This window comes from Muntiacus reevesi, chromosome 6 (genome assembly GCF_963930625.1).
Source record: "Muntiacus reevesi chromosome 6, mMunRee1.1, whole genome shotgun sequence".
Taxonomy (NCBI): Eukaryota; Metazoa; Chordata; class Mammalia; order Artiodactyla; family Cervidae; genus Muntiacus; species Muntiacus reevesi.
This window is the reverse complement of record NC_089254.1, coordinates 114,288,559-114,305,416: the sequence shown is the minus strand read 5'-3', so window position 1 is coordinate 114,305,416 and position 16,858 is coordinate 114,288,559. Positions and strand designations below refer to the sequence as shown.

Below are 16,858 nucleotides of genomic sequence, written 5' to 3'. Positions count from 1 at the left end.
ACCAACTGCCTGTCCCAAGACAGTAGTAGGAGGGAGCAGAAAAGCCCATAGTGGGGCCCATCTTTGTTTCTAGCACACTTATCTTTCTGTCTAGACTCTAGTCTATACGGAAGCCTTGATTCTTGCTTTTTAAAATTGCTTTAGCTGTTCTCTTTACTTTTCCACTTCATTTTTTAAAAACACAAGTGCATGTATCTGCACCACTGGAAGCGCTAAAACTTTCTATTTTCACTTAACAGTTTGCCATCGGCATCTTTCCAAGTCAATACCTATAGATCTAGCTCATTATTAAAAAAAAAAAAAAAAAAGAGCCATAAACCAAAAAGCAAATTGATTGTCTTGTGCTATGTAAGTGCAAGGAAAATTTAACTGATTCCTTTGTATGTTTACTAAATAATCTGTTATAAAGTAATGCTGATATCAACATTCTTATTATACATGTAGTAGCACAAATGTTCCCGCACGCACCTTTCTTGTCATCTGGTTTTGCTTGGTAAAGACCAATTATGCAATTAGCTTAATTACGATTAAGCTAATTGTAAGGATCAATTATGTGGTCGGGTTTTCAATGGTTTACCTTATGGCTTCTGAGCCTTGTTTTCTTTTATACTTCAGTAACATCTGAACTCTGAAATTAGTCAAATGTCTTCCGCGCTTGCTTTCTTTCTGTTTTGCTTTCACTGCTTCAGCTTACAGTTCGCACAGCCCAATCCCCTGCAGAGTTTCCCTTGTTCAGGTTGGCCTGCGGCCCTGCAACCTCGCGCGGAGGGCCTCTCCTCCACCGCAGCCTCCTGATCTCCGCCCGCCCTCCTCTGTTGCCGGGACCGCTGCGCGTCGGCGCATCGCGCTGTTCGGGCCGGGCGCACCCTCCGAGGCAGAGGCCCCGGGTGAGCTCCGGTGTTCGGGCGGCCGGTGCCGCTGCGGCCTGCCGGCGATGGAGACTCGTCCCGGGTACGCTCGAACCGGTTGTCGGGCGCCCCTGGTGGCGGCTTTCAGATCGTCCCTTCCCTTCGGCGACCTTCACAAGGGCTGCGATTCAGCCGGCAGATGGGGAGCAGAGCTCCAGACTGCGGCAGCACTGGCGGAAGTAACCCCGGTGACGCAGAGGCCTGAGTAGATCTCCTTCTGCTGAAGATTGCTTCTGCAGGTTTGTGTGAGCTGGCTGACGTTACGGTCCTGAGAGTTGGGGTGGCGGTTGCTCTGGTCGACCAGTATTTCCCCGCGCCTTTTCTTCCGTTGGGGCTCCGGAGAGGACTGGTAGAGTGTCTTGACGACGGAGCTCCTGCGGCTCGTCGTTCGTCCACCTGTGTCGCTGTTAGGCGCGTTCATTTCCCCTCATCGATCACCCCGCTCCAGGCTCCGGGACTGGGCAAGCCCGGCCGGGTCCGTGCTCGGAGGGCTCGGTGGCGTGTGCGCCGGGGCTTCGTCTCCGCGCCCTTGACGCGTCCTACTCCCGCTGGATTTGAGCGCGCAGATTTGCGAGGCGAGGACGGGCCACCGTGGAAGGCGGTCCGTGTGTTTCCTCCGCGCGCGGGGGCCGCCTGGGCTACCGCTTGTGACCGGGAGCGAGTGATCGTGCCCGGTGTGGAGTTCTGTGTCACATTTTCCAGTTTTCCCGTCTCGGCTAGGAGTAGCCGTGGGTCCATCTGCGGGCGGGGCTGGGTTCCGTCACCCGTTCCTGGATTCCGGGCGTCCTACCCCGGAGTTTGGCAAAGCCGGATGCGCGGAACAAAGCGGCGCTGTGCTGTGTGCTCGGCCGCCACCGCGGTCCCCGGGCTGGCTTCTCCAGGCTGCGCATCCTTTCCGCCTGGGGTCCCAGGTTCGTCCCAGGGCCGGGCGGCGTTGAAGCTGCTCCACGACGGCCGCTATCGTGCTACCGAGCTCTGTGATCGTGCAAGGCCTGGCTGCGCCTTCCCGGGGAGCCTGTGGTCCCTTCCGTTCTCTCTGCGGCTGCGGCAGTTGTGTGAATCACACACACGGTTTCCTCACTGCAGGTGACAACACGAAATGTCGAGGGTGAATAGAGCGATCGCCCAAGGCACGGCCCCAGTCCTGCCCGGTCGCGGGGGTCAGAGGCGCCAAATATCTGAGGCCCGGAAAGCGACCTGTGAGGTCCGCTGAGGCACCAAAGAGACGCGACCCTGGCGCGGTCTTAGTGCCTGAAGAGCTTCTGAACTCGCGTTGACGGGAGGACGCGGGAGACAGATAATGCAACCTGCAGGGGACTTCGAGGAAATGAGTGAGGAGCGGGGGTACTGTGCTTTTGCATTCCTGCATCAGCTTTGTCTTGGTGGCATTTAAGCTTTTTGGTTGTAACGAGGCGATCAGCGCTGAAAGGTCGACCAGATAGCTTGTGGTTTTGACATTTCCTATATTATAAACTATAGTTGCTGAAAAGTATTGAAATTATAATTATTACTCAGCGTTACTCTAATTATTACCATTGTCTGTAATTAATGATAAAGTTTACCCACAGAATAGCGAGCTGATTTGTTGAAATGACGAAAGAGGAGCTTTGGTATGTTTAAATATTTGTTTAAATGCAAAGAAAACTCTCTCTACAACCCACAAGGCCCTGCCCCAAGCACGGCAGCAACCATTGTGGAACTCCAGACCCCCAAACTCTGCAGCAATAGGCCCCCAAGGCCAGGTGTTGGTGGGGGGCTGTTTCCTCCTGTATCCTTCCCAATTAGAAACAAACGGGGGGGGGGGGCGCGGGGAAATACGCTCCTCTCAGCAATCCCATGCGTGCCCCTCTTCCCCTCAGCCTGCCTCCAGCTTCCCTACATCACGAGCCCTGAGAAGGACATGCCTTCCTATTTTGCTACCGCTCCTGTGTGTACCCCTAGCCTCAGCCTAATGCAAGTGGTGCTGGCTGACCCCTTGCAATGCAGAGTAGCTACTAAATGCACTTACTGATCTGTATTTTAAAATCTTCCTAGACATGATAATAGAAGCATAATATTGAGTCAGGAATGTGTGACATTGTTAACGGATTTCCTTACTATTTAGACAATAAATACAGGGCTCCTTATAACTTTTCCATCCTAAAACTAAAGCTATTCAAGGAGGGGAAAGAGGCTCAAGAAGCAAGTGATATATACAAATATCACATAAATAAATATGGCTAATTTGCTCTGTTGTAGGGCAGAAACCAACACAAAATGGTAAAACAATTTCCCACAAATTAAAAAACTTTTTTTAAAGAAAGAACACTAAAGCTATGTGAATGCCTTTTGTATGCAAAGACATATTTCCACATTAGTTTTTTCCACTTTCTTAGAATTCTAAAATCAGAATGACAAGATGGGGTTATTGACATCTTTTAAAGATTGCTTTCTAGAAATGTACCCATTTAGTATGTGTGTAATGCTCATTAGCCTTCATTTAATTGCCACATTTTGAAATAAAAATTTAATGTAGAAGGAATTGGTTTATTTCTTGCTTGTGAGACCAGTGTTTTGTTTTTGTGTTTTTATTCACTATGGAATCACCTGTGTGTCCTTAGATTGATATTCAATAAAGGCTGAAAGATCATTAGGCAGGTGTGGAGCTGTCTGAGTTGCTTTCTCTTTTCTGATGTGCTGCCACACAGATTATAGCCTCCCTGGCATCCCGACTCACCAGTGTTCTTGTTTTGCCCGATGTCCGAATCCCCAAGCGGGTCAAGAGAGAAGGCATCCAAGACAATGCAATTCGCAAAAAGGGAAGTTTATTACTGACTCGAGCCAGGGCTTCTGCCACAACCAACGCAGTGGTGCAGGGTCAGAGAGTGTCGAGCCCAAGCTGTTACCCAAATTTATAGGGTGTGCATGAGCAGTTGGTAGTTGACTTAAGCAGATTGGTTACATGTTTGCAAAGCAATCTTATTGGCCCAAACCAAAAAAACCTTGGCTTTTTTTCAAACTTGGGCGTTCCCGGGCTTTTCAGCTTTCCCCTGAGAGGTTCCCTTTTTCTTACTAGGTGCATGTTGATTGGCTGGCTCCAGGTGGTTTGATAATCATGTTACCCCACAAAACCAGGCCTACTCCTAATCTAGGCTGCCTGTCATGGCGTTAGCCCTGGCAGCCTCACAGTTGTCAAGTCAGATTTTTGCCAGAATGTTTATGGGTTCTCCTACGTGCAGCTGCAACGTGAAAACTGCCTGAAGGCAGGAGGCTGTGGAGTCATCAGGTCGATATGTGTGTTCACTTTCAGTCGAGGAACCTAGCCCTGGAACCCTATCTGCCTGCTGTTCAGGGTCTGAGAAAAGTTGTTTCATGTATTTTGTTCAGCTTTCTCATTCTCAATGGTAGACGAGGAAGTCTAGACACTGCCAGGAGCCAGCACACGAGATCCCACCCATGACAAAGTCATGAGGAGAAGGCCTGACAAGCAAGGCAGATCAGGACTTCAGGAATTTCAAAACTTGCCCTGGCGCTCACCTTAAAGATGATCTCTGTCTTTCTGATGCTTGCTGTATTAGACTACTCCCTAATTTCTGTGACACAGGTAGAAGGCCTTCCCTGATTTCTCTCCAAACAGAAGCAACTTAAGAACTTTAATCAACATGTCCCCCAGACGGTGGTATCCTATAAGATTATCCAGGATGAAAGGAGTGTTTCAACTTAGACCCCTTTGCTGGCATTCTAGCCTGCTTGGCAAATGCGTATTAATGTACATGACTGCTCACAACACCTTAATCATGAACAGCATAAAGAACCTAATCTCACTAAAGGCCCTAATAGGCACAGAGCCCTTTGAGGGGTGAGGAAGCCCTATTAGAGAAGACAAAAATATTATTTCAAAAGTGGTTAGAATTGTTCATTTTAACCAGGAATGCTAAACAGGGGCTGCCTCACCGGAGCTGCAGAGTCTTTGTGTTGTAAACCTTTTAGATAAATTCACCTAATAACTTCTGCAAAAGGACTAACCTTTGTGTTCATTAAAGTATAGATTACAGGAAAACAGCTTTGCATTCATCGAGGTCATAAAATGTCAATAGGCCCTGAGGCCAGAAGATAAAGTATAAGAAACTCACAAAGAAGTTACTGGAAACTCCCTGGTTTCCTGAGGGACAAGATGATGTAATGTTAAACTTTCTTCCCCTAAAAATGCAATAACTTAGAATATAAAAGCTACTGTAAAAAATAAAGATTTGCCAGACTCTACTACACCCCTCCAGTCTGGTCTCTCTCTCTCTCTCTCTCACCTTTTCTCGATGATGCCGTTCATCCTGAGGCTACCCCTGGATCCTGCTGAGGCTGGACCCCAGCAGTTCCTCTTCACGTTGCAGGAAGGGGAAACCTTTCCAGGGCCCTACACGGGGCTCACACATGCTGATAAGGCCAGAGACTTGCTTGGGAAGAGGTACTCAGGAGGACAGCAGCAGAGTAAGGAAACCCAAGGGGACGTCTCTGCAACGTGACTTGCAGTCTCGGGTTTTATGGTGATGGGGTTAGTTTCCAGGTTGTCTCTGGCCAAGCAATCTGACTCAAGGGTCATTTCATGCATTTTGTTCAGCTTTCTATGACCAATAGTAGGTGAGGAAGTCCAGAAACACCTTCTTGCATTTTACAAGCAGAAATCATATTTCATTAAGAGAAAATATACCTTTGAAAAAATAATTTAAAATCGCCTAACACATATGCTTGAAGGTTACTATTGTTTCATATTCTTTGTTTCGTTCATGAACATGGTAAAATGTAATATCAGGAGAAACAATTAGATGGCTTTTTTCACCACTAGAGAAAATAGGGGCCCCCTCCAATTCAGGGCGACTAGGTGGCCAGGAGCCAGCCCTGCTGACCCAGCAGCCAAGTCACCCCGCTGGGGCCACCCAAGTGCCGGGAACGGCCCCTCAGGGACAGAGGGTCCCCGAAGGGCATCCGAACCAGCGGCGCTGGGCTGACAACCTTGCCCTCCGGGTAAGACGTTGAAGGGAGACAGACACGCACCACCCCCGTGTGCAGAAGCAGCCCCCGGGTCTCTGCAAACAAGGCCCGCGAGTCTTTCCATCTCCTACCTGCAGCTGCACGACGACGCCTCCTTCCCTCAGACCGTCCATCTCTGAAAAAGGTCCTAGGCCCAGTCCCCTCAGGCCTTTGATGGCTTTCCCACAGCCCAACCTGCACGTGCAAGCTCCTCATTGGCTGAGGCGGCCGAGGGTGAGCTCACTCCCACTCCCGACATCCCACCACAGACAATTTTCTTGGGGAATTCCCCATGATGAAGCCATGAACTTACTTCCCATTTGACCCTGGACTAAAGGGCTCAGGATGCAAATGATTCGGGGGGCCTTTGGCCTTCCAGCCTTGCCTGCTAGAGAGTCACTGCAGGGCTTCCAAGTTCAGCACACACATGCGGGCTGGGGAGGAATTTCGTGGGCTCACCCCTCAGATCCTAACACACTTGTGGAAACATATGTCTGCCCACCTACCCTCTCCCCTTGAGGGGTCTCCCCACCACAGACCCCTGACTGAGGACAACCCGTCCCCGGACAACAATAAACCCTTGCCTCACCTTTGCCCTCCACTGAGGTCCACTCCAATTTCTATGCTTTCTCACGAGACACTCTTCTAGCGTTCAGGGTCCTAGCACCAAAAGATGCCGCGAGTGTGGCACATACGCTTTTCGCCCTTCAGGGCCGTTGGTCATGGTCCAAAGCGAGCCCATTCAGAAAACCATAGGCTCGCTGCAACTTTGGATTCATTTCTTCAGCTCCTTTTCAATCTTAGTTGTCTTTTTCTTCCTTTTTTCTTCTTTTTTTTGTCTTTTTGCTTTTTCATTCATTTTACAATTTGTTTCTCTTGTATATTCTGTTAATGTTATTATTATTATTGTTTGTTTGTTTGTTTTCCTTCTCTTTTTCTACTTTAATGACACTAGTTGACTTCTAGAGTCATCTTTCTAATTCAGGGGCTCAAAACGCATTATAACTTAAGGTATAAGCAGATTTCCCTCCTGGAGGTGGATGACTGTTGGTTTCCTTCCTGGTGTGTGACATGTATGTTTGTTTGCTCCCCCGTCTTGGAGATTATGCTTGCCTTCCAGCACTAAGGGGGTTCCACAGTCCACGGGTTTCCCATAGCTGACGTGTTGATTCCGTTGATCCTTACTAAGAAAAGACGGCCGTGACCCCGCTTTCTTCCTTAGCCTCTTGCACCCCTGCCACCTCCCACTGCCCCGTCCCATACCAGGACCCTACCTGTTTGTGCCTTATGACGCACGTGCTCACAACCTTGCTGTCCTTTTGCCTCCTTCCCATGGCACAGAGAAGCCAGATCAGCCAGTATTTGTCTCTCTTTCGCAAGGATGTCACCCAGCATAAGGCGACTTTCCCATTCCCTCTGCCACGCCGCTCCAATCACCATTCTTTCCTTCTCCTTGTCCTTGTCCTTCTTCCGGCGAGGATGGGGCAAGAGGTAAGTCCATTTGAGGCAATGGGGCGGAGCAAGATGGGTGGTGATGATGAGGGCGGGCTGTGGGTGGCTCCAATTCCTCGGCCAGGGTACACTTGTTCATGTTCTTGGCGGAAGATACTGCTCATCATTCTTTCTCCCTTCTATGTGTGGAGGGCACGGTGCGGTGTAGGTAACAGTGTGGGGGAGAGAAGCAAGCGAAACGTTCTCTGCTTCTTGCCAGGCCGACTAGAGGAGTCAGGAGCCACAGTTGGCCCTCTAGGTCTGAGATGCTAAGTCGCAAATTCCCGGTCCATTGTTTGATGGAGGGTCTTGGGTTTGAAGTGTTATGCCCAATGTCCGAATCCCCGAGCAGAAAGAGAGAAGGCTTCCAAGACAATGCAACTCTCAGGAAGGGAAGTTTATTACTGACTCGAGTCAGGACTCTCCGCCCGCAACCAACGCAGTGGTGCGGGTCAGAGAGCCCCGAGCCCAAGCTGTTACACAAATTTATAGGGTGAGAAGCAGATTGGTTACACATTTGCAAAGCAATTTTATTGGTCAATACTTTCGCGCGCGGGGGACTTTCCTGGCGGTTTCCGCCCCGTTCCTAATTTCCTAATTGGCAAACATCGGTGAAAGCTAATTGGTCCTCATTGGCAAACAGTGGTCATTGTTAAGCGAAAGCTCCCTGATAGTAGGAAGGCCTACTCCTAATCTAAGTTGCGTTACTTCTGCTCGCCTCACAGAGACAGCAACCAAGAGCAAGAAATAAACCGCAAGAGGGGATCGATAAGGGTCCTCGGACGCCCCTCCACCAGGTTGCGGGATCACGAGGCAGGCGGGAAAGCAGCTAGGAGAGGACAGTTTCCCCACTACCCCAGACACTTCAGAGGCCGGACATGTCTCATTGCGTCCAGCGGCGATTGTCCCGGGCCAAGCAGGGCGAGACAACTGACTGACAGATAGGATGGGCAGAGTCGGATGTCCAGTTGTCTTGCTCTCACCATCTAGGACAGGCTTGGGTCTTTCCTCAGTGCGGGGAGGACCTTTGCTTTCAGAAAGGAACGGTTGCATGAGCCATCTCCACTTAGGCACCTGTGCCATGCTGGTGGAGAAGTTTCTTTGGGACTCGACGGGTTGCCTTTCTCCCCTTGGCCGTCGTGTTTGTGCCGGTGGTGCTGGCGGTGGTGCTCGGGGCATGGTGAGTCGCTTCTCCCGTTTGGCACTTGGAGGTTCTGCAGCAGACTCCTTGCACCGGAAATGGAGCCCCAGGCAGCTCAGCGCACGAGCGTCCCAACGGTGACGAACAGATTTCCGCGTCATTCCTGCCAGAAGTCCCTTTCCCAAGTAGCACTACGCCTCCCAAGCACATTCCACCCATAGAGCCTGGTCGCCCAACTCCTCCCCGGACCCTGCTCGACGTCTGGGGCGTTTCCCAGAGCCTGACCGGCCAGAAGGACACGATTCACGGACCCGCACCCGCTCCTCCCGGCCCCCGAAGGGCTCAGGAGATCGTCTCCTTGCTCGGCTGGCTGTGGGCAGACTGGGAGGCGTCTCCCTGCCGCGTCACTCACCAGAGGCCAGCGGTGCGGCCAGAGAAAGCAGACGGGGAAAGAAAGGCAAACCCACACCCAAAGTCCCATCCAGAGAGGATTCTCCCACCCGCGCAGAATCGCGAGGACCTAGGACCGTGCTCAGACCCCGTCACGCACCCCATCCTCTCCAGGAACTTGCCAGCAGAGGCAGCCCTCGAGAGCTCGGCAGCTCAGCACGATCCAGGTGAACAGCGTGGCCCCGGGCACACTGCAGGCCCCGCCTTTTTCTAGGAGGCTGCACCAGCCACACCGCCGAGAGGAACTCGCTCCTCGCCGGAACTCTTGGTGGGTCACACAGGGCGTGCCGCACGCAGAGTGTGCGCGGGCTTCTGCACGCATGTGCCTCCGAGCCTACCTACCGCCACAGCCCCAGAGATGGCCGCGGCTTCTTGTTCTTCCTCTTGGTCGCCCGGGCCCTCCCGCTGTCACAAGGGCTGTTGCCAGCGCTCATCGGGCCCGGGGGCTGGCTGTCCGTGCTGGGACGGTCGAGCCCGTCGTGCTCCTGTCCAGGCAGCTTGCCGTCTCTCCCTCCTCCGTGTTTGGACTGGTGAAACACGACTGCGCCGGCAGGCAGCGCCGACTGGATCTTCCGGAGGTCGAAGGCCGGCTTCGGCCGGTTGTGTTCTTGGAGGCGTCTCCACCACTCTAAGCTGATTCCTTCGACCTCTGTGTCCCCCGGGGACACCTGCGACCCAGGAGCTCTGCCGCTGGCGTCTCCCGCGGGCTCCCCGGGGCCGGCGGGGTCAGGTTCCCCGGGGTGTGTGGGGTCGGCCGGCAGGGGGGCGCTGCCCCTCCCCCAGCACCGGCTTGCCACGCACCCTCCCGGGAGTAGAAGAGGACGTAGGCGCTCTGGCTCAGGGCAGCACTCTCGTCACAGGAGCTCACCTTGGCATCGTCCATCTTATACCACTGGCCGTTGCCCACTCGCACTAAGAAAAGTAGTGTCCTCACAAGTCCACCCGGAGTGCACCAGCACGGCATAGAGCACGTAGCCCAGTGGCCCTGACTTCCGCTCAGACGTGTAGGGCTGCAGGTCGAGGCACTGGGGATAGCGCACTTCCTGAGCCCTTTTGGCCCCGCTCACCTGTGTGAACCGCTTCAGCACCAGCACCAGGACCTGGGACGTGCTGTGCAAAGTCAACTTCTTGGTGGCAGGCACCTTCCGGAGACAAGCGCCACACTCATAGGCATTTTCAGCGTCCAGCTTCTCGGGCTTCACCAGCTCTCTCAGAGCTTGCTCCACACTCTGAGCCACCGTGATATCCAGGCTGACGTGCAGATAAGGGTCGAACGTGTCCGAGACACCGAGGCAGTGGAGACACTGGATCTGAGACCTCCAAGTCCCGCCGAAGATCTAAGGGATGAGGGTGGTGTCCTCGGAGGGATGGCCCGACGGCTGGGATGCACTCAAGCAGCCTTGCTGCATGGCATTCAGAGTGAACATCAGAAACTCGTGGGCATCTTTCTGCTGGTGTCTGTGGAAGCCCGCCAGCAGGTCCTTGCGGGGCCAAATCACCTCTCCTGGGTGAAGGAGGGCTCGGGTCACGTGAGCTCGCATGGCACAGAGCGTGCAGGAGGTGCAGGCTGGACAGAGGGTGGCATGCTGCTGGGACACCACCCAGCTGGCCAGGGGCGGCGTGTGGCTCAGACACTGCAGCGCTGCATTCACGTAGCAGGTGTTCCCCAGATTCTGAAGCCCAGCCCCGACCCCCCACGGCCCCCTCCAACTCAGGGCGACTTGGTGGCCAGGCGCCAGCCCTGCCGACCCAGGAGCCAAGTCACCCCGCTGGGGACGCCCAGTGACGGCCTCCAAAGGGCTGCACCATCGGTGCTGGGCCGACAACGTTGCCCTCCAGGGAAGACGTTGAAGGGAGACGGACATGCACCACAGCCGTGCGCAGAATTAGCCCCTGGGTCTCTGCAAGCAAGGCCCACGAGTCTTTCAATCTCCTACCTGCAACTGCACGACGACGCTTCCTTCCCTCAGAGGGTGCTTCTCGGAAAAATATCCTGGGCCCCTCCCCCTCGGTCCTCTGATGGATTTCCCACATCCCCACCCTGCAAGTGAAAGCTCCTCATTGGCTGCAACGTCCGACAGCGTGCTCACTCCCATCCCCGACATCCCACCACTGACAATTTTCTCGGGGAATTCCCCATGACGAAGCCCCGCACGCACTTCCGATCTGGCCCTGGACCAAAGGGCTCAGCATGCAAGTGATTCATGTGTCTGTGGTCTTCCAGCCTTTCCCGCTAGAGAGTCACTGCAGGGTTTCCAAGTTCTGCACACACATGCGGGCTGGGGAGGAATTCCATGGGCTTACCCTTCAGATCCTAACACACTTGTGTGAACATATGTCTGCCCACCTACCCTCTCCCATTGAGGGGTCTCCCTAACCCAGACCCCTGGCTGAAGACAACCCCTCCCCGGACAACAATAAACCCTTGCCTCAACTTTGCTCTCAACTGAGGTCCACTCCAATTTCTATGCTTTCTCAGTAGCCACTCTTCTATCGTTCAGGGTCCTAGCACCAAAAGATGCCTCGAGTGTGGCACATATTCGTTTCTCCCTTTAGGGCCATTAGTCATGGTCCAAATTGAGCTCCTTCAGAAAGCCATAGTCTCGCTGCAACTGTGGATTCATTTCTTCAGCTCCTTTTCAATCTTAGTTGTCTTTTTCTCTCTTCTTCTACTTTGTTTAAATTTTTTTTTTACTTTCTCTTCATTTTATTTATTTATTTATTTTTGCTTGTTTTCATTCTCTTTTTCTATTTTAATTACACTAGTTGACTTCTAGTGTCATCTTTCCAATTGAGGGGCTCAAAACGCACTATAGCCTAAGGGATAAACACATTTTCCTCCTGGAGGAGGATAGCTGTTGTTTCCTTCTTGATGTGTGACTTATTTGTTTGCTCTCCCATCCTGTACATTATATTTCCCTCTCAGCACTACGGCGTGTCTCTGAGGAGGTCCGGGCCACAGTACCCCATCCCTTGTCACCATAGCCAGGCACCTAGGAGGGTCGTTAACAACACATACACTTGTCAGTCCTGAACCTGCACACCCAGCTCACTGTTGCCTCCTGAGGAGTCACAGTAAAGCCCCCTGTGCTGAATTCGCCTATCTCCCTCTCCAGACAAGCCGATCCTTTCCCGTGTGGCCCAATGGCGTGGCCTGTGCCTCCTCTTGGGAGCTGTAATCCACCGACTCTCTTTACAATGACAGTTCTCTCCTTATCTGTTTGCCTTATTTTGTCTCAAATTTCCTATCAATACACTCTATTTTACAGTGGCCAAGAATCACAGCAGACTGTAGACAGTTATGTGTGGACAAGTGGAGAACGAAGGAGTATGACTGGCTGCAGTGTCCTCGGTCAGTTTACTATTTTATTGTGTGTTAAGTGTGTCTGTGTTTTCCTGCCTGGCTAGGATCCTCTGGGTCAGCCGTGCCTTCATCCACCAGCTGTTTGTCCTCACAAAGTGACTTGCAAGCACAGCTCAAATTCAGAATATGTTCAAATTGTTTCCTATATGGCAGGCATCTTAGAAGAAAACTAAATGCAGCACTGATAACGCGTTCATGTCTTTCTCCAAGTTGGCTAATAATGAGCATAGTAGTAGGGATGTAATGTTAGTCCCTCTGCCGTTTCCAGCTCTTTGTGACCCCTCCTTTGAGAGAAGCCTGGCAGGCTACAGACCCTGGGGTCCGAAAGGGTTGGGCGTGACTCTTTGAGAGACTATATATTCTTTCATATTCTTTCCCATTATAGATCATTGCAAGATATTGAGTATAGCTCCCTGCACTATACAGCAGGTCTTTGTTGTCCACCTAGTTTATATACAGTACTGTGTGCATATTGATCCCAAACTCCTAGTTTACCTCTCCCCACATCCCCCGTGATCCTCTTTGGTAACCATAAGCTTGTTTTCTATGTCTGTGACTCTACTTCTGTCTTGTAAATAAGTTCATTTGTATCTTTTGTCAATATTCCACATATGTGATATCATATGATGTTTGTCTTTTTCTATCTGATTTCGCTTAATATGAAATCACCATGTTCATCCATGCTGCTGTGAATGGCATTATTCCATTCACTTTTATGGCTGAGTAGTTTTCCATTGTACATATATTCCACATCTTCTGGAGCAAGCACTTCGTAGAATATACAACTTGAGTTACTTTCAAAGAACAAAAATTGTGAGTACACCTAAGTTTTTTAGAGATGGAGAATTTCTCTGCAAATGTTCATATATCATTTATTAGTATTTAATAGATTAGGATTTTGAGGCCAAGAACAGTAGGTAAAATTGGTGTGTGTTTTGTTTTCTGTCACTTATGTCAAGTTCTCACAGCAGAGTTAAATTATATTCACAAAATACAGATTTCTTCTGTTCTTCTATTCTTGATTCTCTAAAACTATCTGGTACTTTTGTAACCACTTGTTCTTTGCTTGCATAACTTTTACATGATTTTCAGAAGTAATACTCGAAAAAATTTACTTTATAGCCTTCCTTGCTTAATTTTCTTTTGCTTTAGTTGCTTTAAATAATGGTCTTGACAATTCATATTTTTCCAAAAAGTAGTCAATTTCTTGAATATCCTAAAATATTTGAAGTGTGTATAAAGGGGTTTACATTCATTTTTTATGGGTGGGTATGAGATAATATGAAATATACATCAGACCTCCTGTCTGACACAGGACTACTAAATGTCTTAAGTTTCCTGGGTGATATAAATGCTTTTGTTTTGTTTTATTTATATGTTTTCTGAAAGTGTTAATTAATTTTTTTCCTGGTAGGCAATGGTTACTTGCATAACAAACACTTTTCAGGATTATTGCTAAGGTTTGTTAGTACAATTCTTTGTGCCCTTTATTTTAAGGTTTGTGATTAGTTTCATCTCTCTCTCTCTCTCTCCCTCTTTCTTTTTTTCTTTTTTTTTTCTTTTTTTTCTTCAGCTGTAATACATGCATTTTTTGTGCCTTGTTTGAATACCCCACATATTCAAGGAGGTTTCTTCACTGTGGCTGGTGAGGATTCTCAGTCCCATATGATCATTGGACATTATTCAGTGCATTAGAAATTTATTAATTTTCCTGCAGTGAAATAACATAGGCTAAGGTCATGCATTATATTGCTTTTTGTGATGTCAAGATGTAATTGAATATTAGTATTTATTACAATGTTGACCAGTAAAGTGTGTTATAGTATCTCATCCAATCAGTAGACTGATTGGCAGAAAATAGTGTCTCAAGAGATTTCCCCAAGATATTGTCGGCTGAATATAAGCAAAACATAATAAAATATTGTGCACAGTATACTACCATTTATGGTTTTAAATGTGGTTGTGTGCTAAGTCATTCAGTCATGCCTGACATTTTGTGACTCTGTGAACTGTAAGCCAACAGGCTCCTCTGCCCCATGGGGATTTTCTAGGCAAGAATACTAGAGTGGATTGCCATTTCCTTCACCAGAGGATCTTCCAGACCCAGGGATTGAACCCCAGTCTCTTCTGTCTCCTGCATTGGCAGGTGGGATCATTACCACTAGCACCACCATGTAGAATGAAGAAGAAACAGATATTCATAGTTGCTTGTGTCTGCATAAATGACAATCTGGGGCACCTCTCCTGATCCAGTGGTGAAGAGTCTGCACTCTCATTGTAGGGGCCTGAGCTCAGCCCATTGTCAGGAAACTATACCCCATATGCCACAGCTAAGAGTTTCCATGGAAAAGGTCCCACAGGCCACAACTAAGACCTGGCACAGCCATATAAATAATTTTTAAAAAATTCAAAACTCTGGAAAGATTCTGGGGAAACAAAACACCATGACTGACCGTGAAAGCAGCAGAGCTTTGACAAGAAGGGAGGGGTAGGAGGAGAAAGGTAATATGAAATATTTTAATTTTTTTAGGTACTTAAACCTTGTACATGTATCATAAATTTCTCATAAATGTCAAAACATTATAAAAAATGTTAAACCTCTAAAGAGTAAATCTCATCGTGTTATTTCTACCAAGTGAATGAAAGTGAAGTTTGTTTTATCAGAAAGATTACCTGGCTTCTCTAAAACATCTTCTCAGGCTTTTTCCACACTACCCAGACAGTGGTCCATACGGCACTGTCTGGATTCTTGTCATAACTTGAAATGAATCTTTTACACTATTCTGGGTCCTCGATGTCCGGCAAATGAAGGGGGACATCATCACGTTCCTTGCAGCAGGAGCCCACTTAGGTGGCACCAACCTTTACTTCCCAGTGGAGCAGTACATCTGCAAAAGGAAAAGTGAGGGCGTCTACATTAGGAATCCGAAGAGAACCTGCGAGAAACTTTTGTCCACAGCTCATGCCATTGTTGCCATTGAAAACCCAGCTCTGTCACCGTTGCGTCCTCCAGGAACCCTCGCCAGCGAGCTGTGCTGCGGTTTGCTGCCGCCGCTCCTGTGCTCGGCCCCTTCACTCCTGGAGCCTCCACTAGCCAGCCCCAGGCAGCGTCCAGGAGCCAAGACCCCTGTGAACTTCTCACCATCGGCCTGTGTGACACAGACTCTCCTCTGCGTTCTGGAGACGACCCATTCCCGGCACAAAGGGAGCTCAGTCGGTGGGTCTGATGGCGGGTGCTCACCCGGGGCAATTCTGCCCGTGCCTGGCACCGTTTCCTGTGAACACTCTTGGGAGGTCTGTGTCTGATCGCCACGTCTGCACACTCTGAAGAGATTAAAAGGGAAAGGCAGGCGGCAGTGAGCAGGCTCTGACCGAGGAGGACGTCACGGTGAATGGGTGACGTCAGCACCTGGGTGCAGCGCGGCTCCATCTGAGGTGGGGGCCTAGTCCACAGGCGGGCAGGCGGGCTCGCTGCCCACTCCGCAGTGCCCCCGAGGGCTGGCCTGCAGCGCCCACTGTTCAGGCCACGGGGCGGGGAGGGACAGCACGGAGTGGGCTTCGGCTGTTCTTGCACAGGCTTTTTCCTTGGGTGGGGCTGTGCTGGGTCCTTGCTGCTGCACGGACTTTGCTCTGGGTGCGGTGAGAGGGGCGCACGCTCTGGGTGCGGTGCACGGCCTTCTCCTCGCAGCGGCTTCTCCTGTCATGGGCTGCAGTAGTGGCAGAGCGTGGGCTCAGCAGCTGTGGACCCCAGGCTCTAGAGCACAGGCTCAATGGTTGTGGTGAAAGGGCTTAGTTCCTCTGACGCATGTGGGATCCTTTTGCATTGGCAATATTCTTTACCATGAGCCGTCCTGGAAACCCCACAAACTCTTAAAATGGAAGTAGGCTGACTAAAAACAAACAGTTTATAAATAAATCAATATGTCTACTCATGAGAATGTTCTGTGACTTTTGATTTTTTCCTTTCACATAAGAGGAAAATTTTCTAATCCATAATTCATTATGTTCTTCCCTCAAACAACATTTACCACTGCTAATTTTATTAGCGAAGCTCGATCTAATTTTTAAAATACTTTTCTCCCACTTTCACCTATGCACGGTACATACATTATGAACTGAGATAATATTTTATCATTGCTCAGTCACTCAGTCATGTCCAACTCTTCCTGATTCCATGGCCTGGAGCACACCAGGCTTCCCTGTCCTTCACCATCTCCCAGAGACTATACTTATATACTTCACATGGAGAGGATAATCATTTGACTTCATACTTCAATTATTTCTCTGAATCTGATGTATTATATGCTAGCAAGATATAAAACACTTGACTGATTTCAGCACAATAAAAAAATAATAGAATCAGGTGACCATATCTTAAGACTGATTATAAAACCATCAGCCATGTTGATGAGGACCAGTGACACATGGGGGGACATTTTATGTGGTGAGAGAGACGAGCGCTGTCCTCGGGGAATTAAAGGACTGTTTGAAAACAGACTA

General features: G+C 49.8%; 2 pseudogenes; one reads left to right on the top strand and one right to left on the bottom strand.

Moving 5' to 3' along the window:
- Positions 1–9,332: 9,332 nt before the first annotated feature.
- Positions 9,333–10,859, bottom strand: LOC136170401 (ubiquitin carboxyl-terminal hydrolase 17-like protein 6; annotated as a pseudogene).
- A 4,283-nt stretch (positions 10,860–15,142) lies between these two features.
- LOC136170400 (small ribosomal subunit protein uS2-like) lies at positions 15,143–15,664 on the top strand (annotated as a pseudogene).
- Positions 15,665–16,858: the final 1,194 nt, after the last annotated feature.